The sequence below is a fragment of the Taudactylus pleione genome, unplaced genomic scaffold (assembly GCF_031769625.1).
Source record: "Taudactylus pleione unplaced genomic scaffold, aTauple2 ptg000296l, whole genome shotgun sequence".
Taxonomy (NCBI): domain Eukaryota; kingdom Metazoa; phylum Chordata; class Amphibia; order Anura; family Myobatrachidae; genus Taudactylus; species Taudactylus pleione.
Genome location: NW_028284698.1, coordinates 1,464,108 through 1,487,361, shown reverse-complemented (window position 1 = coordinate 1,487,361; position 23,254 = coordinate 1,464,108).

Sequence of the window (23,254 nt, the reverse complement as noted above, 5' to 3'; positions counted from 1 at the left end):
GTGGATTATAATATCAATATCCAAGTGAAGTTAGTGTGTCCATATTAATAATGAATATATGAATACAGGAATTTCAGCCTTTTCTCGCAGTAGCAGTGCCTGATATATGAACTATGTCTGTGTGGAAATATTAAAGGAAGCTATGTGAGACTAAATATGTGGGTCACACTAACAAGTGCTGCGGAATGAAAAATTGCCAAATAAACACTCAAACACGCTGCTAGAATATACTAATAGTCTGCTACAAACTGTGGACCTTAGCAACAGTGAAGCAATAATTAGCTTACATTGTTGCAGTTGCTCTTCATACCTAAATCAGACTAATTCATATTTTGAAAGACACCTATGGGGTTGCTATAACATACAATTGTTTAATCAAATACAATTAATACACCTTTATTTGATAGGTGAATATATGAAATTAAACATATACAATTGTATGTAATAAGTAACTATTACATGAACAAAATATAAGAGCCAAAAATTATTATCCCACTGTGACTCAGTGAAACGAACTTACTTATTTTAAGCACTTTTTCATACTGTGAACACTTCTTTTCTTGTTTTATTTTAAAGAAACAGTAAATATACATAAAGGTTTTTATATATAATAAATAAAAGTTATGTTTTATTAGTTTAGTTATTATTATTCCTAGTGTCTTTGTGTGCACCTGAATAGTCTCACTCTGTTTTTCTTTTTGATGTGACTACATAATTCACCTGTGTCTGTTTGTCTATGACATGTATGTCATGTATGTCAAGTCTAGCAGTAAAGGTCTGATTCAGATATTCCATACAATCGTGTGTATCATTATGTCCGATGAACTCACCCACCGCCAGCAACTCGTCTCCTTCCACCCTTTGTACATCATGTTGTACATATGGTAAATACGTTGCTGGATTCAGTGTGCTGCAACGTTTAACAGTGATGTTTGCAGGTGCGATTAGAGCTAGTTCCCATTTGGTAAACCTAGCTGAAGAGGCGTGTCTGGTTTGAGCAGAATTCAGCAGAGCAGATACAGCGTGAGGAGTGTATACAATCATATCATGACCCAATACTACGTCCTCACTTTTACTCACCAATAGAGTGGTAACTGCTACACTTCTCAAACAGGTGGGGAGTGATCTTGCCACAGTATCCAATTGGGCACTGTAGTATGCTACGGGCCTACAGGTGTCCTTACACAAAAACCATGTTTTTGTGTAAGGACACCTGCAGCACAACCAATGTCTTCCGTACAATACAAATCAAAAGGTTTTTCATAATCAGGTATTCCCAATGCAGGTGCTTTTGTCAAACTATCCTTAAGATTAAGGAAAGTCTGCTCTGATTCCTCTGTGTGTATGACACGATCAGGCTTTGAGGAAGAGATTAAGTCCTGTAAAGGCAAGGCCAAAATAGAAAAACCTGGGATCCACATTCTACAGTATCCACACATTCCCAAGACGGTACGAATTTGCTGTTGATTCTGCAGCAGTGTCATGTTCTGTATGGCTTGGATTTTATCATTTGTGAGATGTCTTAACGCCTGGGTGTCATGATTGGTGTCTGCGAGTTACCTGTCTCAGGTGGTGATCGGGTTTCAACGGAGGCCGGCATGACTGGAATCACAGATAATGTAAATAGCTCTATTTACAAGACTTGGGTAGCAGTGAAAACTGCCTTTGATGATAAATGACAGGAACTGGAGGGACCGGACTGGGACCGGCAGGAAGACTTGTTGAATTGAACTGATGAACTGAGAACTTGTCTCTGGACTGGAACAACGTGGACTGAACTGATGGGCTTGGAACTTGACTCTGGACTGGAGCAACGTGGACTGAACTGATGAGTTTGGAACTTGACTCAGGACTGGAGCAACGTGGACTGAACTGATGACCTTGGAACTTGACTCAGGACTGGAACAACGTGGATAGAACTGATGAGCTTGGAACTTGACTCTGGACTGGAACAACGTGGACTGAACTGATGACAATGGCTGAAGGGAAGTCAGGTAATGCTGAGACGAGGGCTAAACAGGGTAATCTGGAATTACTATGACAAAGGCTAGAACTCAGGTGCAGGCTGGATTGGATAATAGGGAATAACAGGTTTCAGGAAGGAATGGGTAGGTTTGGGAATTTGCAGGCTGGACAGGATAATTGGAAATAACAGGTTTCAGGAAGGAATGGGTAGGTTTGGGAATTTGCAGGCTGGACAGGATAATTGGAAATAACAGGTTTCAGAAAGGAATGGGTAGGTTTGGGAATTTTCGGTTCAGGGAGGGAGTAAGTAGGTAAAAGGGGCAGGAGTTGATCCACAGCAGGAAGCAAGGCAGGGTGACACGATGCAGGTTTACAGAGTGCCAGGGACCAACCAGGAGTAGGACTAACAGCAGAGCACAGGCCAGGTATGCTGTAACAGGACGTCTGGATGCCAGGTATTACTATAGCAGGTTTTCGGGATGTACCAGGGGTTGCTGTCAGCAGGCTTACTGGATTGTCAGGTTTGCTGAAACAGGTTTTCTGGATAGCACCAGGGATTGTTGTAGCAGGTTACAGGGATAGACTTGAATACAGGAACAGCATGAACCATACACCATGGGAAGACGAGATGTTCAGGCCCAGAATGCTATCAGGAGAGGATATATATACCATGGGTCTGGCAGCAATTGGTGGATACGGACAGGTGGTCTGGTAGTAGCATTCTGAGTGGTGGGCACAACATGCAGAGGGAGTATTCATCTCTGCAGCTCTGAGAAGGAGAACCACACCTGTGATTCCAATCAGGGCTAGCAGTGCTCACAGACAGAGGAGAGACCAGGTGCTATAATCAGAGCAAATCCTCCAGGCAAATTACACCCACAGATCCATGGGGAAGCTGACAGGGCTAAGTCTCAAGGCAAAAAGGTGACAACTAGACAGGGTCGTGACAGTACCCCCCCTCTTTATGGGTGGACTCCGGACACCAAAACAAAAACTTTCAGACATCTTCCCAATTCTCAATTTCTTGGGATACTTGGAGTGGAAAGTCTACAAAGGAGATAATTCAAGACCTTCGCCGATTCTTCTTTTTGCTGCGAGAACGTTTTGTGCCAACCAACAGACCAGGAATCTTTGGTAACTCCTGTGGAAATATGTGGCTGGGAAGGACAGGATCAGAATTTTGGGAGGAACAGTAGCAGAAAGGGGACAAGGAGGTGTGTGCACAAGTCATGTTCTTGGTTACAGATTCAAAAGTGCTGCTCTCTTGGGATGCCTGGAATTCGGCACGCTGGCCCTTGAAAACTTGACCTTGTTCAGATTTCAGAGGAGTGGAGGACGAATTCTTGGTAGCACAAACAGAGTATTTTGGAACTGAGAACTTCGCTAAAATTTTGGTTTACAGGGTAATGACCAAATTCTTTGACAACAGCTTCACTGAAAGTCTTTATATTTTGAAGAATTGGATCTTTGGAGTTGTAAATAGGGGCAACCCAGTCCCAAGCTTTACCTTGAAAAGATGAGATAACAAACTCTACAATATTAGTAGACTTGACTCTACATGGCAGAGAAGAATTCATCATACCGAAGAATTGTTTCAATAAAGCATAGTATTGAGATAAGTCCCCATCAAAATAAATGCATGGTGAAGTATCTGACGAATCCTGTGTGTTCAAGGATTGTGGAGCACTTTCAGGTGCCTGGCAGGAGGAAATTTGAGGATGCTCCGATTGATGAGGAGTCGAAATAACTGAAGCTGACCGATGTTCGGAATTCGGACCAATTGAAGGAACTGGAAGGAGTCCTTGGGAGCTAGAGACAGTAGCATCAACAATCAAAGCTGAGAACAGGCTACAGAGATTATCATGTTCTGAAACGATATTTGCAGGAGATGCTGAACAGGAATCATGATCAGATTTTCTAGCACAAGACACTTCTCCCTGATAACAGGAACTTGAAACCCCCTCCTGAGGCATGAGACTTGAGACCCCCTCCTGGGGTGCGAGACTTGAGACCCCCTCCTGGGGCGCGAGACTTGAGACCCCCTCCTGGGGCCCGAGACTTGAGACCCCCTCCTGGGGCGCGAGACTTGAGACCCCCTCCTGGGGTACGAGACTTGAGACCCCTTGCTGGGGTGCCAGACTTGAGATCCCCTTCTGGGGAATGGGACTTGAGACCCCCTGCTGGGGTACAAGACTTGAGACCCCCTCCTGGGGCATGAGACTTGAGACCCCCTCCTGGGGCGCGAGACTTGAGACCCCCTCCTGGGGCGCGAGACTTGAGACCCCCTCCTGGGGCGCGAGACTTGAGACCCCCTCCTGGGGCACGAGACTTGAGACCCCCTCCTGGGGCGCGAGACTTGAGACCCCCTCCTGGGGTACGAGACTTGAGACCCCTTGCTGGGGTGCCAGACTTGAGATCCCCTTCTGGGGTACAGGACTTGAGACCCCCTCCTGGGGTACGAGACTTGAGACCCCCTCCTGGGGTACGAGACTTGAAACCCCCTCCTGGGGTACGAGACTTGAAACCCCTCCTGGGGCTGCTGACTGGACTCCCCTGCTGGGACGGGCAGAATCCAGGCTGGGGCCGGAACGGGCAGAATCCGGGCTGGGGCCGGAACGGGCAGAATCCGGGCTTGGGCCGGAACGGGCAGAATCCGGGCTGGGGCCGGAACGGGCAGAATCTGGGCTGGGGCCGGAACGGGCAGAATCCGGGCTGGGGCCGGAACGGGCACTGAGACGTTGATACTTGGAACCACTGCAGGAGTTGCAAAGGAAACAGTCTTTAATGAAGTGGTCAGAACTCCCACAATAGAGGCAGAGCTGTAAATCTTTGCGCCGCTGGCGTTCGGCCACAGGGAGCTTGGGGCGTGGGTAACTACGATGTCTGACATTACTTGGTTTGGAAGAATCCTTGTTTCTTAGGGATTCCAAGGCAGAGGTTTTAGTCGAGACAGAGGCAGCTCTAAGAAATTCAGGAATGATCTGAAAAATTTTGGTGAGTAGAGCCTGAAGCTGTTCCAGCAGTCGATGGAAGGTAATTAGGGGTTCAGGTAAGGTTTGGGTAACATCTAGCCGGTAATTCAGGATGTGCAAAAGCTGTAGCACTTGATGCTGTACGGCCTCCTGTGAATCCAAGTGGGTGACCAGGTTACGGAAAGCATCTAGTCCCTTAATAGGTGCCTGAACATTCTGTCATGATTGGTGTCTGCGAGTTACCTGTCTCAGGTGGTGATCGGGTTTCAACGGAGGCCGGCATGACTGGAATCACAGATAATGTAAATAGCTCTATTTACAAGACTTGGGTAGCAGTGAAAACTGCCTTTGATGATAAATGACAGGAACTGGAGGGACCGGACTGGGACCGGCAGGAAGACTTGTTGAATTGAACTGATGAACTGAGAACTTGACTCTGGACTGGAACAACGTGGACTGAACTGATGGGCTTGGAACTTGACTCCGGACTGGAGCAACGTGGACTGAACTGATGAGCTTGGAACTTGACTCAGGACTGGAACAACGTGGATAGAACTGATGAGCTTGGAACTTGACTCTGGACTGGAACAACGTGGACTGAACTGATGACAATGGCTGAAGGGAAGTCAGGTAATGCTGAGACGAGGGCTAAACAGGGTAATCTGGAATTACTATGACAAAGGCTAGAACTCAGGTGCAGGCTGGATTGGATAATAGGGAATAACAGGTTTCAGGAAGGAATGGGTAGGTTTGAAAATTTGCAGGCTGGACAGGATAATTGGAAATAACAGGTTTCAGGAAGGAATGGGTAGGTTTGGGAATTTGCAGGCTGGACAGGATAATTGGAAATAACAGGTTTCAGAAAGGAATGGGTAGGTTTGGGAATTTTCGGTTTAGGGAGGGAGTAAGTAGGTAAAAGGGGCAGGAGTTGATCCACAGCAGGAAGCAAGGCAGGGTGACACGATGCAGGTTTACAGAGTGCCAGGGACCAACCAGGAGTAGGACTAACAGCAGAGCACAGGCCAGGTATGCTGTAACAGGACGTCTGGATGCCAGGTATTACTATAGCAGGTTTTTGGGATGTACCAGGGGTTGCTGTCAGCAGGCTTACTGGATTGTCAGGTTTGCTGAAACAGGTTTTCTGGATAGCACCAGGGATTGCTGTAGCTGGTTACAGGGATAGACTTGAATACAGGAACAGCATGAACCATACACCACGGGAAGACGAGATGTTCAGGCCCAGAATGCTATCAGGAGAGGATATATATACCATGGGTCTGGCAGCAATTGGTGGATATGGACAGGTGGTCTGGTAGTAGCATTCTGAGTGGTGGGCACAACATGCAGAGGGAGTATTCATCTCTGCAGCTCTGAGAAGGAGAACCACACCTGTGATTCCAATCAGGGCTAGCAGTGCTCACAGACAGAGGAGAGACCAGGTGCAATAATCAGAGCAAATCCTCCAGGCAAATTACACACACAGATCCATGGGGAAGCTGACAGGGGTAAGTCTCAAGGCAAAAAGGTGACAACTAGACAGGGTCGTGACACTGGGTTAGGCAGTGTCCCAAATATTTTACTCTGGATTGGCATGGCTGTAGTTTGTCCTTAGCCACCTTGTGTCCTGTATGCGAGAGATGAAGCAACAAAAGTTTAGTATCATTCAAACATGACATAGATGAATCAGAACACAGCAATAAATCATCCACATATTGAATTAGAACAGATCCATTGGCAGGTTGAAAAGATTGTAAACAGTCATGCAATGCCTGGGAAAAGATACTGGGGCTGTCTATGAAACCTTGGGGAAACCGTGTCCATGTATATTGCACACCTCTGTATGTAAATGCGAATAGATACTGAGTGGAGAGGCACAGAGAAGAAAGCAGAACAGAGGTCAATGACAGTGAAATGGGTTGCATCTGGTGGGATCTGCATCAGGATGATAGTTGGATTTGGCACTACGGGGAATTGGCTCTCTACGACCTTATTAACACCTCTAAGGTCTTGTACCAGCCTATAACCCCTCCCACCACTCTTTTTCACCGGAAAGATGGGACTGTTGGCTACACTAGCTCTACCGACTAAAATTCCCTGTTGCAATAATCGTTCAATTATTGGAAAAACCCCTAATTCTACCTCCTGTTTTAGTGGATACTGGGGAATTTTTGGAGCTTGCCTACCGCTTTTCAAATTTACCATTACGGGGCTTACGTTTGCCATTAATCCAGTGTCCTATCCATCCTTAGTCCAAAGGGAGTCTGGAATTTGGGACAACATTTGATCTACCTGGGATGGATTTTCATTTAAACTCCTCGTGCGCAACTCTCTCAGGGATATCTAAAAATACACCATCAGGGGTGCAATATATAACACATCCCATCTTACATAACAAGTCTCTACCCAGCAGGTCAGTAGGAGCCGCAGCAGCCAAAAGAAAAGAATGCTTGGTATGCAACGGCCCAATAGTAACCTCTGTGGACTTTGTTAAAGGATAATGTTCCACTTTACCTGTTACACCCATTGTTGGTACTGTCTCATTGGTCACCTGTAAATTAACGGGAGATTTTATCACTGACGTGGTCGCCCCTGTGTCTGCAAGAAAAGGATATTCAGTACCAGCTACATCAACCATCATGACCGGTTCTTCCCTAGTACTTCCCGTTAACCTGACTATCTGTAGACTACAGGTATGACCTGACCCCTAGCATTGGCTACCATTCTCCAATCAAGCATTAACGGCCACAATTGGAGCTGGTGCCTGCTGGACATTTGTTGTTCTCTGTGCATATCCCTTATGGGGATATCCAGGTACGCTCTGGTTTGGGGCTCCTACCCTTTTTACTCTGCAGTTTTTAATTAAATGTCCTGGCTGGTTATAATTAAAACATATTTGTGGATCGGATGAAGACACGGGTTGTTGTGAGGTTTGAGCAGGGGGAAAAGGTGGTGGATATGGGTAGGGATATGAAGGATAAGGGTATTGTGGGGGATATGAGGTTTGTGAGTAGTGTGGGACCTGTGGTTGTGTAGGGTTACTAGAATAGAGCTGTGTTTGCTGTTGCGTGGGATTAGTGAGGGCATATAACTGTTCAGGTGTAGGTGTGTGTGTAGATGCAAGTGTGTCTGTTGGCTGTGATGTTACCGTCATTCCTTCCAGAGCTTGAATACTGACAGCCATTAGTTTTTCGCTCTGGGTCTCTCTCTTCTTTGAGATGTTCTTATCATGTTCTATGGCAGATTCTATGAGTGTATCTATTGTGACTCCCCTCCAGCCAGGTTGTGAGGTCTGAACCCGAGTCTTTAAGTTTTCCTTAAGACCATCCATGAGTACCGTGACTATCATTCCCCTGTGGTGAGTGCTATCTTTAATATCTTCTATCCCAGTGTACTGGGTGATAGCCTGCAGAGCCCGGTCGCAATACTCTTCTGCAGATTCACTCTCCTTTTGTTTTATGGTGAAATTTTGTTCCAGTTAACTACTACCGGAAAATATATATCCAATTGAGTTACAATGCGGGAAATGTTACCTTGGTTTACTTGGTCTGTTAAGGGAACGTCACCATCCAATACACAATCTGTGATAAATTTTGTCACGTCGGTATTGCGTTGTAGACAGGCCCTTAACACCACCCACCAATCTTTATGAGTTGGCTCATGAGAACTACCCAAATTCCTCAAAAATCTTTGACATTTGGCTAGTTCTTTTTTGGGATCGGGGAAATCATTTATGATGGAATTTAGTTCTGCTCTTGTCCAAGGACAATGCATTACCACTTCCCTCGTGGGCACTACACCGTTCGCATCTGCATTTCCATTCCTAACAGTTATTGTCCGAATGGGATGCAGACCGGTAGCGCTGCTACCTTTGACCTTATTACCTGGCTGGGGGTTTAATCTGTTGCTGATACGTATGGTATTAACAACTTCCTCTATGAGTGCAGAGGGTGTTAACACTTCCCTTGCTGTTACCGATGGAGATGGCGGCACCACTCGTGATTGTCGTGGCTTAGCATCTATCATTTGTACAGCATGGGAAATGGCAGACATTACAATAGGCTCATCATCCACCTCATGAACATTTTCTTTATAGTTGCTAAGAGAGGGTACAAATTGCTTGTTACATTTTTATGGGTATTTTTGATAACTGTACTTGCACCTCCATCCACATAAAGTGGGGGTGGTGCGCGTGAACTGCTGGCAATACCTTCCACAATGCTACCTTGCTGCACGTTGCGTGCCATTTTGCGGCTCGCCCGCATTGCACATCAGCGTCGCGGATGTATTCTCTGGCAATGCGCTTGCAACGCTAGTTTGCGTCGCTTGTGCATTTTTAAGCCACGCATCCCCTTCATGCTGCCACAACTTTAAACATTCATAATATTTGACCTTTTTCTCTCGGGAGCGCATCAGACTGATCTGATCCCGGACATTATCTAATACATCTTTATCAAAACTACCAATTCTGGGAAACGGTCTAACACTCTTCATCGTCATCTTAAACCATACATCACAATACCTTATTGCATAAGTACTGTATTTAGTATGCATAATACGAAGGGCCGATCCAAGCAGCGCTTCCATTAGCAGCACATCATTGTCTAACATCTCCATTGTTTGGATGGCTCCCATTCTGAGACAACTCCTATGTTTTTCAATAAAGATTTAAACTGGTGAAAGACAGTCAAGATACTTTCACTTACCTGCGAATATCTTGGAAAAAAGGCGTATTCGCAAACGTTATGGAGGACCTCTAGACGCTTCCACTCACCTACGGAAGTAAAGGCCGCTTCCGCTCAGCAATCCCTTTTTGGCTACTTCTCAACTGCTAGGGGGCAGCAAAGTACCCTTTATGTTCCAGTTGATTTCGTTCACTCTCCCACCAGCTCACAATCACAATCTAGCCACGATTATGTGGTTCAATTATAGTGTTCAAATAAGCCTGACAGATCACACACATTGATTACTGAACGCTATAATCACGCTGGGGGCCGAACCCTAACAAAAATAACAAACCATACACCTGCTTTGTGTAAAGTAAACGGTAAGCTGCTACCGAGTCACTAGGCCAACTCCTGCGCCTAGCACTTAAGGGTCCTACAATACCCTTAACATTTAGGTCCCATGTTACACCCTAAACAAACACTCATAGCTACACACTTTTTTCCTGCGCAGAAAAATACAAGTTAACCCAGATATTTAGCAACAATTGATAATGTAAACTCAATGGCTTTGTTTAAACATGTGGCAGCACAACCGGAAGTACGTATACGCTATTGTGCGACCAGTCGCATACACAATAATGCGACTACCACACAACCGTATGACAACCTTTAGCTGCGTACACAAAAGTGCGTCTTTACAGTGCGCAAAACTGCGACTCAGCCGCGTGTTCAATACTGCGGCACCCCTTTAAATGTTAGGCTCTATCAACAAAGGAAAACAAACTGTTTCCTCTCTTGTCCCTGGATTCTAGTCAGCGTCCCTGGCTCACACGAAAATGGGTAGCGATCTCTCAGCACCGAGCGGTTGCAGGTAAACCCTGCATGTGGCCACTCCACCCTTTGGCGAGATATCGATAACCGTATGTGCCGTGTGAGTGGGTAAGTGACTTCACTACGAGCCCCCAACTAACGATACTGCCTTTGAACCTCTATACACCCCTGCCTATACCTTCTGATATCCTGCCTATAAACCTCTAAGGATGACGCTATTTTGCGTACGCAGTCATACAGTAAATAAAGACTCCAGACCTAGAACCTGTGGTTCCAAAGCACAAAGTATTATTCAAGTAAAAGTACAGTCAGTTACACGCTATGATCTTAAATACAATTCTAGCGCAAAGGAATTATACAGACCCAAGTAAGTTATACATACGCAGCGCTTTCTGGACCAGATGTAGGCATCAGCAAGAAACCCCCATCAATCAGCATTCAGCACGAAGACTAGAAACCCAGGGTCAGAGCACACATATTTATACCCCCTAGAAATAGACAACACAATAGAGAAGTTTGTTGCTAATACCATTGGTCCTAAAGGAGAGGGCATATGTTACAAGGCATCTAACAGGTGGTCTCTGGTTTCCCGCCTCATGCAAATCCTAACAGTTGGTCATATAATGTACATTTTGTTGCTTGAAGTCTCTGCGGTCCATAAGTTGAGAATGCCTGTTGCGATCTCTACATCGATGATACTGGAATACTGTTGAGAGAGTACGTATCAGTACAATACCAAACATGGCTTACTTATCAATATATAAAACCTTAGTTACAAAATAATCTTTATTTCGTAGCAATTATAGTAAATGTGCATACTTGAATCTTATACCTTAAAGCTTATGGAACCTTGCATGTTAATATGTATTGTGTGAGTATGTGGGGTTTGAAGTAAAGACGCTACTTAACTTGGGGCAGATGCGCGTGCATGAAGCTAATATTCAGCGTTTTCATACAAGATCTTATGCATTCGCTAATATGCGACTAGTTAACAGCGCAATTGTGCGTATTAATGTGTGTATGAGAAATGGTATAAGATGCAATCGCATGATGCTAATAGTAATATCGCCACATGTACTAAAGTGTGAGTTTATCTAAAATGGCGCTTGGGCGGCCATTCGAAAAATGGCATCTTGCGGTCTCATTTCCAAGATGGCGTCTTGCGGCCAGTCGCAAGATGGTGTCGCTGCGATCCAATTTTAAACTGATCTTGTCTCAGCCAATTATCCAGCTTCGACACCCTTTTGCAATTTCAGTTATTTTTACAATGAAAGTAATCTTCTAAGAGTAGTTTTAAATAAATGTCCATTAAAGCATAGGGATTAAAATAATTGTGCAGAGAATTGTATTATAATTTACCCTAAAGATGTAAAATAAAGTAAGAGAGTAGGACCGGACTATAACATACTAATATATGGATGAATTATAATGAATAATGAATTACAATGAATAATTGTAGTACAGGTTGAGTCTCCCATATCCAAAATGCTTGGGACCAGGGGTATTTTGGATATCAGAATAGTCCATATTTTGGAATATTTGCATAAAATAATGAAATATCTTGGGAATGGGATCCAAATCTAAACACAGAATGCATTTTTGCTTTATTTACACCTTATACACACAACCTGAAGGTCATTTTATACGATCTTTTTAATAATTTTGTGCATCAAAAAAAGTTTGTGTACATACATGAAATTTATTTATGTTTCATATACACCTTATACACACAGCCTGAATGTTATTTTATACAATATTTTTAATAATTTGTTCTTTAAACAAAATTTGTGTACATTGAACCATAAGAAAGCAAAGGTTTCACATTCTCAGTCATGCTAAAAATATTCCGTATTTCGGAATACTCCGTATTCCGGAATATTTGGATATGGGAGACTCAACCTGTACAGCATTACAAAAATAAAAACATGTATATAAAACAAATCATTCAAACTTTGTAAATACAATTACAAATATATAAAGTTGATTCTGACTTGGATGCATTTCCAAAGGTGGACACTTCAGGTCTCGCAGTATATCTGCAGTCTGTGCGCAAGCCGTAGAATGAAATCGTAGCCTGCATATTCGCTGCACAATGCCAGCAAAGATGTGTAAGGTGTAATATGCATGAAAAGCAGTTATGGGACTTTGGCTGTGCCACCTGTTCCCATATGGTGTAATTCATCACCTATTACCGCTAGTAATAGAATATAACTAGTGGCACACGCTGCAGGGGATGCTGAGTACTCAAAGAACCCCCTCCCCAACCAAACTAACAGTCTCTACTGGTTGCATGGAGCCCCACACCCTTGAACAGAGATTAACGGATCCATGGGGAGGGGGCAGAGCCAATATAACATACCCGGTCTTCACACCCCATCTCCCCCTTACAAATCCTGAATTTGCCCCTGCATATAACAGTAGCATAGATATGTATTTTGGATGTAAAAAATGGCTAGTGATGCACATTACTGAATATATACAGTATACATAATGGCATCCACATAGATTTAGTGTAACGTGTACCAATCCATTATTTTCAGCATTATTTATCAAACCATACATAATTCAGAAACCCTTCCTATTAAGAAACAGCTGTAATACACAAGAAAATAATCATACAATTAGCAATCCCTATTATTGTTTAATAAAACAAGTTGTGTTTGGAAACAACAAAAATGTAATGTGGGAGCAGGAATATCAGTTATGGATATAAAGAATCATTCTTCACGTGCATTGTCGGCGGCAGTACCTCCCATATTGGCCTATTCATCATCACTTAATTTCTACAAAAGCAGGTGAAAATGAACAATTGTAGAAATTAAGTTATCGGGCCATTCATAAAGAAGGTAAAGCAGACGATATCACAGATACAGTATCTCCTGCTTACCTTCCACTCGTGGAATGGCCCTCTGTCCCCATACACTAGTATCACAGATATCTCCTGCTTACCTTCCTCTCGTGGAATGGCCCTGTGTCCCCATAATCTAGTATCACAGATATCTCCTACTTACCTTCCTCTCGTGGAATGGCCCACTGTCCCCATACACTAGTATCACAAATATCTACTGCTTACCTTCCTCTTGCGGAATGGCCCTCTGTCCCCATACACTAGTATCACAGATATCTCCTACTTACCTTCCTCTCGTGGAATGGCCCTCTATTCCCATACACTAGTATCACAGATATCTCCTGCTTACCTTCCTCTCGTGGAATGGCCCTCTGTTCCCATACACTAGTATCACAGATGTCTCCTGCTTACCTTCCTCTCGTGGAATGGCCCGCTGTCCTCATACACTAGTATCACAGATATCTCCTGCTTACCTTCCTCTCGTGGAATGGCCCGCTGTCCCCATACACTAGTATGGGGAGGGAATTCATCAAACTTCGAAAATACATTATTTTCGGTGCTTGATTGCGGGAGCATTCGCCATCTTCAGATGGTGAGTGCACCCGCTACCCACTCCATCCATATGGGAAGGCGTCCTGGGTTGCAAAGAGAGATCCTTTTGGATCTCTCTCCGGCTTCTTCCACCAGACGTCAGGGCTCTTGTGACCTGTAGGTCATGCCACAATCACTGGCCACAATTTTAAAAATTAATTTGCATTAAAGGGACATCACACTGAAACATAATTTTAAATATGAAATTATGTAACACATTTTATTTAGTAAATCAGCCCAATCTCCATTATACAAGCAAACTTCCACCTCCAATATATGATTTATCTAACACTTATGCATGGGTAGATTAGATCATTTGATATATATTTGCCTGGGCTCTATGTGGGAGGAATTCAATACTCAGCGTTGTCTCACTACAATGTTTGGCTGCGGATATTCCCGAGAATTACTGTAGCCCAATATCGCTAATTGTAAAACACACCTCTATGGTGTGTGCAATTGATGTGGCGATGTTGGTGGCCGTGAAGTGCCTGCGTTCTGACTATCCTAAAGGCATTTTGCATCTGGCTGATTGGTTTTACCACACTTGCCAACTTCTAGCTCCCTCCTTCCGGGAGGGAGCTGTCGGGCGTCCTCAGCAGGGGGGCGTGCCACATCAAAAGGGGGCGTGGCCCAGAAAATGACTCGACAATGGGGGCGGGGCATGGGCATGACAGCACGGTCATCGTGGCCCCGCCCCCTCTTCACAATGTCGAGATAAATGGCATTGTGAAGCAGGGGGCGGGGCCACGATGACATGATTCAGCGCAAATCGCGTCACCGGTTCCCCCGCGGCCGGGGATTATACTGTATTCGCGGGGGGGGGCAGATAGATCACCGGGGACCGGGAGGCTTGCCTACCTTTCCGGGAGGCTTGCCTACCTTTCCGGGAGGCCGGGAGCGGCACCCGATTTTCGGGAGGCTCCCGACCAAACCGGGAGGGTAGGCAAGTATGGTTTCTACAGCATTATTTATTACATGTAGGGAAATTAATGTTTATGATCAAAATGACTTACTCTTATGTTTTCCTAAACATTTATACAAAAACAACATTAAAATAATCTCAACATATCATTTAGGTAGGTTTCCCTTTCGGAATATGTGTTAAAAAAATAATCAAGAATAAATTGGTAAACGCACACTCCACCAATACGATGTAGCATTGTTCATCATACCTAAATGATAGTTTTGTCAGATCTATTCCCCAAAGCAGACAAATAGGTAGATTAGGGTTTATGTAATAACATTGCAGGATGTGCTCGTGTGCTGTAACCTATAGCACCCAATTAGATCGGAGCTGTTTATCATCTAGCACAGGTGAGAGGGAAGCAGTCTTAGGGGTATATTTATTAAAGTGTGGGTTTTTAGAAGGGGAGAAGTTGCCCATAGCAACCAATTAGATTCTACTTAACATTTATCTAGTACCTTCTAGAAGATAATAGCTACAATTTGATTGGTTGCTATGGGCAACATCTCCACTTCTAAAAACCCGCAATTTAGTAAATATACCCCTCAATGTCCACAGTTATGATGTCAACATTGTTGAAATATATCGACAATGAACATGTCGGCATCTGCTATATGTCGACATGTGAAATTTTTACATTCTGCAGGGAGCGGAGGGTTAGGGTTAGGCTACAAAAGGGTAGGGTTACGGCTGATGATACTTCCGGAAGCAAACTCAGGATCACCCGGTAGTCCACATTAGCTAATCACAGGACCCAGAAGACACCACTGATGCTGCCGGACCCGCCGGACCAAGTAAGTCACCACTAGACCACCAGGAACATTTTGTCTATATTCTAATCATGTCAACATTTCCTTAGTATCGATGTGCTCACTGTCGACATTACGACCATGTTGACATTCTTAAATCGACATTATGACTGAATGTCGACATAACATGCAACACCCTGGTCAAGAATATAAAACTCACATAGGGCTGCGATCAGTTACAGAACAGTTGGCACACTGGCACATACAGCGGGTAAAATAAGTATCGAACACATCAACATTTTTCTCAGTATATATATATTTGTAATGGGGCTCTTGTAATGACATCTTCATCAAATGTCAGCAGCAACCCATGCAATTCACACATGCAAAGAAATCAAACCATAGATGTCCATAAATTAAGTTATGTGAAATGACACAGGGAAAAAGTATTTAACATGCTTATGCTGGGCATACACTATACAATTATCTGTCAGATATCTGTCCAATCTGTCTGGTTGGAATGAAAATCTGGTAGTGTATAGGAGCAAATGTCATTCGACCATTTGCTCACAAACTCTGGGAAACAGACAAAAATGGACATTCAGGCAAATTGGTTAAATGAAACAAATTTAATCAATTTGAACAATCGTTTTTTGTCCGTTTACCAGTGTTTAAAGTTAAACTAGGGGTGTGCATCGGCCACTTTTCGTGTTTTGTGTTTTGGTTTTGGATCTGGATCTTTCTTCGTGTTTTGGATCTGGATTGGTTTTGCCAAAACCACCCTTCCGTGTTTTGGGTTCTGGGTTTTGTGTTTTGGATCTGTGGCCCTCATTCAGACCCACTCGCAAGCAGGCGCACGTACGTTAGGCGTACGTACAAAAATATTTAAATTCAATGGCTCGCTCGTATTTTCGTTCGCATCTAAAATTCCTCCCTAAACTCAGGCGACCCCTCCTCTAACTAACGAGCGTACGAAATAGTGAGCGTACATCCCCAAAATGGCTTGAAAGGAACGCACGCACAAGTATAAACAGGAAGTGGCCTTGTCAGATGTCGATTACCTGCTCCTTTATTCTGCCTACCTCCATCAATCGTATCATGCCAATCAATGTATCAATTAGCTTAATTGTTTGTTTTTTTCAACACAATGCAAGAAACTTTACTCTTGTCCATGTTTGTGTTTACCCGCAGAATACGTACGGATGAAACATTCGCTTTTATTGTTCAAAAAACATGTGAACCACAATTAAACAATTGTACTATTGCTGTGGATCCCCGCATATTTCCCTGGGTTCATTTCTTTATTTAAATTTGCTTACGCATGTCACTGCATCAAGCCTATCATAACTCTCCAGAGATTTCTGGCCCTGTCGAACACATGACTCATACACTAACCAATAAAATTGCTCCTGTTAATTTCCAAAATACATTAGCCAATCAGAAAATTTTTACACACTTTATCAAAAATGATTTTTAAGAAAAACACCATTGCCATCATGAGAGCCTCCGCATTCACCAGGCGTGAGCTGCTGGTGCTTACGGAGGTCATGGATCGCCGGATCACCAGCCAACCTCAACCCATGACCAACCGCCAGAAGCGCTCCGCGTATGCGGAGGCACGGTCCCGCCTGCGGTCCTTCGGCTCATGCCGCAACATCAGGCAGCTGGAGCGCAGGTGGTCCGACCTGCAACGGCGAACGCCCCGCTTGCTGGCATGCTTTCGCATGCAGATCCTGGAAAGTAAGTGTTATGTATTGTGGTTTTAATGTTTGTGTTTGTGGGGCAAACTGCGTGTGCATGTTTTCCTGTCTGTCCTATTTATTATTTGTACTCATATCTGCGTGTGCATGTTTTCCAGTCTGTCCTATTTATTATTTGTACTCATATCTGCGTGTGCATGTTTCCAGTCTGTCCTATTTATTATTTGTACTCATATCTGCGTGTGCATGTTTTCCTGTCTGTCCTATTTATTATTTGTACTCATATCTGCGTGTGCATGTTTTCCAGTCTGTCCTATTTATTATTTGTACTCATATCTGCGTGTGCATGTTTTCCTGTCTGTCCTATTTATTATTTGTACTCATATCTGCGTGTGCATGTTTTCCTGTCTGTCCTATTTATTATTTGTACTCATATCTGCGTGTGCATGTTTTCCAGTCTGTCCTATTTATTATTTGTACTCATATCTGCGTGTGCATGTTTTCCAGTCTGTCCTATTTATTATTTGTACTCATATCTGCGTGTGCATGTTTTCCTGTCTGTCCTATTTATTATTTGTACTCATATCTGCGTGTGCATGTTTTCCTGTCTGTCCTATTTATTATTTGTACTCATATCTGCGTGTGCATGTTTTCCCTCTATTTCTGATTTATTCATTCTACTGCTATTTGGCTTATTTGTTGTTTTTTTTATTTTTTTTAGTTTTGTTGCCCAGATTTGTCCCTAAACTAACCGCAATTTCTTTGTCATATTTTAGGGGGACAGCCAAGACTCCGCCGTCACCGTCCGTCCAGACGGCGTTCCCGGCCACTATCCCCAACCCCCAGCCAACACTCCACCCCAAATCTTTCCCCTATTCCCCACTCCTCCCCATCCTTCCCAGACCCTCTCCCGGAAATGTCGGGCCTCCTTCCCCTCCGTCCCACTTCCCCCTCTCCTCCACCCACCCCTCTTCCAATTACCCCCTCCCCGGAGTCCATCATAACTCCTCCCCATTCTTTGGGGAATGACGGATCCTCCGAGGAGGATCATGGAGGTATTTCCGGAGCTCCCGTTTTGGCTCCCGGTATGTTTTTTTTTTTTTTTTTTTTAAAGCACAAACTGTTTGTATGTAATCATGTGTCGTGCCTTTCTTCGTGTTTTTGTGGCTTGACTTTTGGTGATTTTGAAGGTTTGCCTTTACCTCTTCCTGGTGATTTCAACATACACATATCATACCTGTGGGAATTTTTACCTAGGCCTTGTATTTTTGCCAGCCCCCCCCTTTTTTTTTTTTTTTTTCGGTTTAGGAGTGATTTGGTTGTGTTTTTTTTTTTTTAATGTGGATTCCCTATTGTTGTATTAACCCACACACTTTTCTCACCCACAGAGGAACAGAGGCGTCGGCAAGAGGTGGCGGATTGTGTGGGGCAGATGCGGCAACATGTAATCGGCATTCTGGTGGCCCTCGACCGGCTGTCTGGCCTCCTTCGGCAGTAGTTTTTTTATTTTTGTTATCTTTTCAAAATAAATTTATTCAGACAAATATACGTTGTGGCTCATTTTTTAAATCCAAAACCAAGATAGTTTAGCATGACATAAGTAGACTGTTCCTGCAAGGATTTCCCTTTTTTAAAAGTTAGATTGTGTTTTGTCTTTGTATGTCAAACAGACACAAGAAACACATAACAGTAACAATGTCATTTCCCTTTTTGGGTGTAGTGTCAATTACATATTTCTACATTTTACAGGTTCCTAGTTGGTGCGCAAGCTGCTTAGGCCAATCTTACAAATCCCAAGGTTGGGCCAGGCTTCCTTTTGGTGTGGGTTGGGAAGCTGAAAACATATTTCAGTTTAGCTCAACTGGCGTCAGTACTGGTTTACCCCTTAGTCAAATGTAACTTGTGTTAACCTGGTTACACTTGCTGTTAACGTCCCAAAAAAGGAAGACCATTTCACTCTCCAAACATTTATTCACAACATAACAGAGAAAACAAAGTGGTCACTCCCAAAAAAAGAACACAGTGATAAATTCAAATACAACACATACCAAGAAATAATTAAATAAAAACAAAAAATCAAGAACTGGTTGACGAAGGACCATGCCAACATGATTCCACAAACATGGCGTTGCGATATGGGTTCCAGAATATATGCCCAAAAGGACCAGATCCAGGTTTGGTAAGGGTAGCAGGAAGTAGTGAGCGTTGGAGTGCCAAAGATTATGTGAACAAACAGAAGATGGTGAGAAAAAAAAAAAAAAATTAGATGTTCGCAAACAAACACAAACACATTAGGTATAAACACTGTAGTTTTGTTCAAACTTACCTAAAAAATCTGGCCACCACATCATCGCGTATGGCCCCCCCACATACTGACCTTCGACCAACCTCGGGGGGGCCATCCTCAGGTAAGGCATCCTCTGGCTGCATTGGGACACCACTCCTTATGGCAATGTTGTGAAATATCCCACACAGGACCACAATTTTAGACACCATATCCGGCACATACATGAGCTCGCCACCAGAGCGAAGGCCGATACAGCGCTCCACCACTTGCCTGGTGGCTGTAAGTGCGGAATTATACGCACTTTGTGGCCCTGGTGTGGGAGCCAAATAAGGAGTGAGCAGCCAGGACATGCAAGGGTATCCACTGTCTCCTGTGAAAAAAAATAGACCACATCAGGAACACTGTGTATCAAGCTTAACATTGTTATGTACTAAAGGTCTCCACTTACCCAGAAGCCACGCATCACCAGCTTGTAGGTTTGTTAATTTCTGCCATATCCCTGATTGCCGGATGACGAAGGAGTCATGAGCACTTCCTGGTAATTTAGCATTCAGGGACAGGATCTGGAGGGAGGCATCACATACCACCATTACATTCAGGGAGTGATAGTGTTTACGGTTTCTAAATATTGCCTCCAGCCGTGCTGGAGGCTGAAGTGGTATGTGAGTACCATCCACAACCCCTATGATGTGTGGGAAGCCAGCTATTTGGTAAAAATTGGCCTTGGCCACACTAAGGGCACCCATATCCAAAGGCATTTTAATAAAATGATGGAGGTGCTTGAAAAGTGCCTCCATCACTGCCCTCAGGATCCGGGAAAAGGAGGATTGGGAGATGCCCGCCACTATTCCCACCGTTGTTTGAAACGATCCTGAGGCACAGAAATGTAACACCGCCATAAATTGCGTCAGTGGTGGTATTGCTGTTGGACTGTCAATTTGCCGCTCAAGATCACTTTCTATTAATGAGAGAGTGTCTATGATGATTTTGGGAGGTAGACGGTAGCGTCTTAAAACCTCATCATCGGGCATTCCAAAAAGGGTGACACATGTTCGAAATATCTGGGGCCTTGCATGCCTACGATGCCTACGCCTGGGACGAGTTTGAGGTTGGTCGTCTTCCGGGAGCAGGGCCAGAACAATTCGCCCCAGATCTACCTGAAATTCAAAGTTTACAATGTAAGGCTTTTGAGCCACCCCAAAAGTAACATAAAACAACTTAGCTTTCTGATACCATCCATAGCTGCTTACATGCCGGGGTATTGTCATGATACGTATAAACTATAAAAAAGCCAAAAATGAGACTTCAAAAATTTAGAGGGTGATTTTTTGTTTGTCAAATTGTTGCAAGCCAACACATAAAATAGGCGAAACACACATTTGGCCATCGATGAAAACGACATTGCACACCGTACGTCAAATAGGGTTCAAATGGACCCCAAAAATGGAAAAGGGAAAAGCAAAACTGGTTTACATGATGAATAAGCCTCGAAAAATGCGTTAATTAGTTTGCAAATGCAAGTCACTACACCAACAGTCCAAAATGCGTTAATGAGTTCGCAAATGCAAGTCACTACACCAACAGTCAAAAATGCGTTAATTAGTTCGCAAATGCAAGTCACTACACCAACAGTCCAAAATGCGTTAATTAGTTCGCAAATGCAAGTCACTACACCAACAGTCCAAAATGCGTTAATTAGTTCGCAAATGCAAGTCACTACACCAACAGTCCAAAATGCGTTAATTAGTTCGCAAATGCAAGTCACTACACCAACAGTCCAAAATGCGTTAATGAGTTCGCAAATGCAAGTCACTACACCAACAGTCAAAAATGCGTTAATTAGTTCGCAAATGCAAGTCACTACACCAACAGTCCAAAATGCGTTAATTAGTTCGCAAATGCAAGTCACTACACCAACAGTCCAAAATGCGTTAATTAGTTCGCAAATGCAAGTCACTACACCAACAGTCCAAAATGCGTTAATTAGTTCGCAAATGCAAGTCACTACACCAACAGTCAAAAATGCGTTAATTAGTTCGCAAATGCAAGTCACTACACCAACAGTCCAAAATGCGTTAATTAGTTCGCAAATGCAAGTCACTACACCAACAGTCAAAAATGCGTTAATTAGTTCGCAAATGCAAGAAAAAAAATGGACTTACCCAACTCGAATATATAAGATTTCCAACAAAAAGGTCTTTGGGTCCGAAAGCCAAAACAAACTAAAAAAGATGAAATTAGTGTAAAAAAAAAAATAGCTAACCAAAAACCAGAAGTAGACACCAATTGGCCACAAATTAGATTGCACAAAACTTACCAAATCAGGAAAGGATGGGGAAAAAAAGCAAAAAAATGCGAACGGAAAACCAAAACAACTGTAGCAAAACCAAAAAAAAACCAACTCTGCCAAATCCTCCAACCGCAAACAACCAAATCCAACCAACTTAACCGCCAACAATCCAACAACCCAACCTCGACTCCACACACACCAAGCCATAAATAGTGTTTATTTTCCCGCACAAATTAAGGATGAATCATAGGGACGCACAATCAATGATGCGGCCGCAAACTAAGGACGCATGTATAAATACGTCACGAAATCACATTGAATTTCTGGTTGATTTCATTCTGGAAGCAGAGACATGGCTTCAGACCAGGGAAACAATGGCCAAAAATCCGGCGGTAAGGCCTTCATGCATTTTGTCTCAATGATTCTTTTTAAACATAATATTGTGCAAGTTGTGAAGTGGCTAAATCTGCATATTTACCCAAATAGGTGAGGAGGATGACATGGAAGAGACTGCTGGCCCCAGTCAACCCGCCAAAGCTGCCAAAAAAAAAAGGCAGCCACATTTCACAAGCAAGGAGATGGAGGTTTTGATCCAGAAGTGCGTTGACATCCTGCCCCAGGCAGCCAGGAATATGAGCCAAAGCCAGAAGTGGAGAATGTGGGAGGAGGTCGCCGTTGCTGTCAATAGGGTGGGTGATTATGTCCGTCTAGCCCGGGATGTCAAACGGCGGTAAGTAAACACTTTCCCATCCTATAAACAAACCCCATTGTAAAAAAAAGGATAATGGTTCCAATTTCATTCCACAGATGGGCAGACTTCAAATATCGTCTCAAGCAAAAACTTGCCGACAGGGCTAGGCATGCAAGGGGGACAGGTGGGGGTCCCACCCCTGTGTCATTGGAGTTGACAGACTTAGAAGAGCTGGCACAGGGGTGTGTGCAGGCTGTGGAGGTGTTTGGCGTGTCCAACATGGATACGGACATGCCAGACTTTGCGGCTCCTCATGTTGGCCAAGGTAAGTCTTGTGATGTCACCAACTCTGAAATGCTATTGTGCCAATATGTAGATTCTAATGTGAGTCTTTTCGCATTTTTCCTAACAGAGACAGAGGCGGATGAGTCTGCTCCAGAGGGGAGCCTTGGCCGCAGAATTTCTGCTGGCTCTGCAGGGGAGGAACCAGTACATCCGGCTGAGGACCCTGCAGAAGCCAGTCCAGGGCGTGCCCCCTCGCAGGCAGTGGGCCTCCTCACAGAACTCAATTTTAAATCGGATTTCCATACGGAGATTCTGCAGAGGATGGACGCCAGTCTGATACGGGTGGCTGAGGCCCTGGAGCAAAATGCTGCGGCCAACGTGACCATTGCTCAGGCCCTGGCGGAAAATACCAGG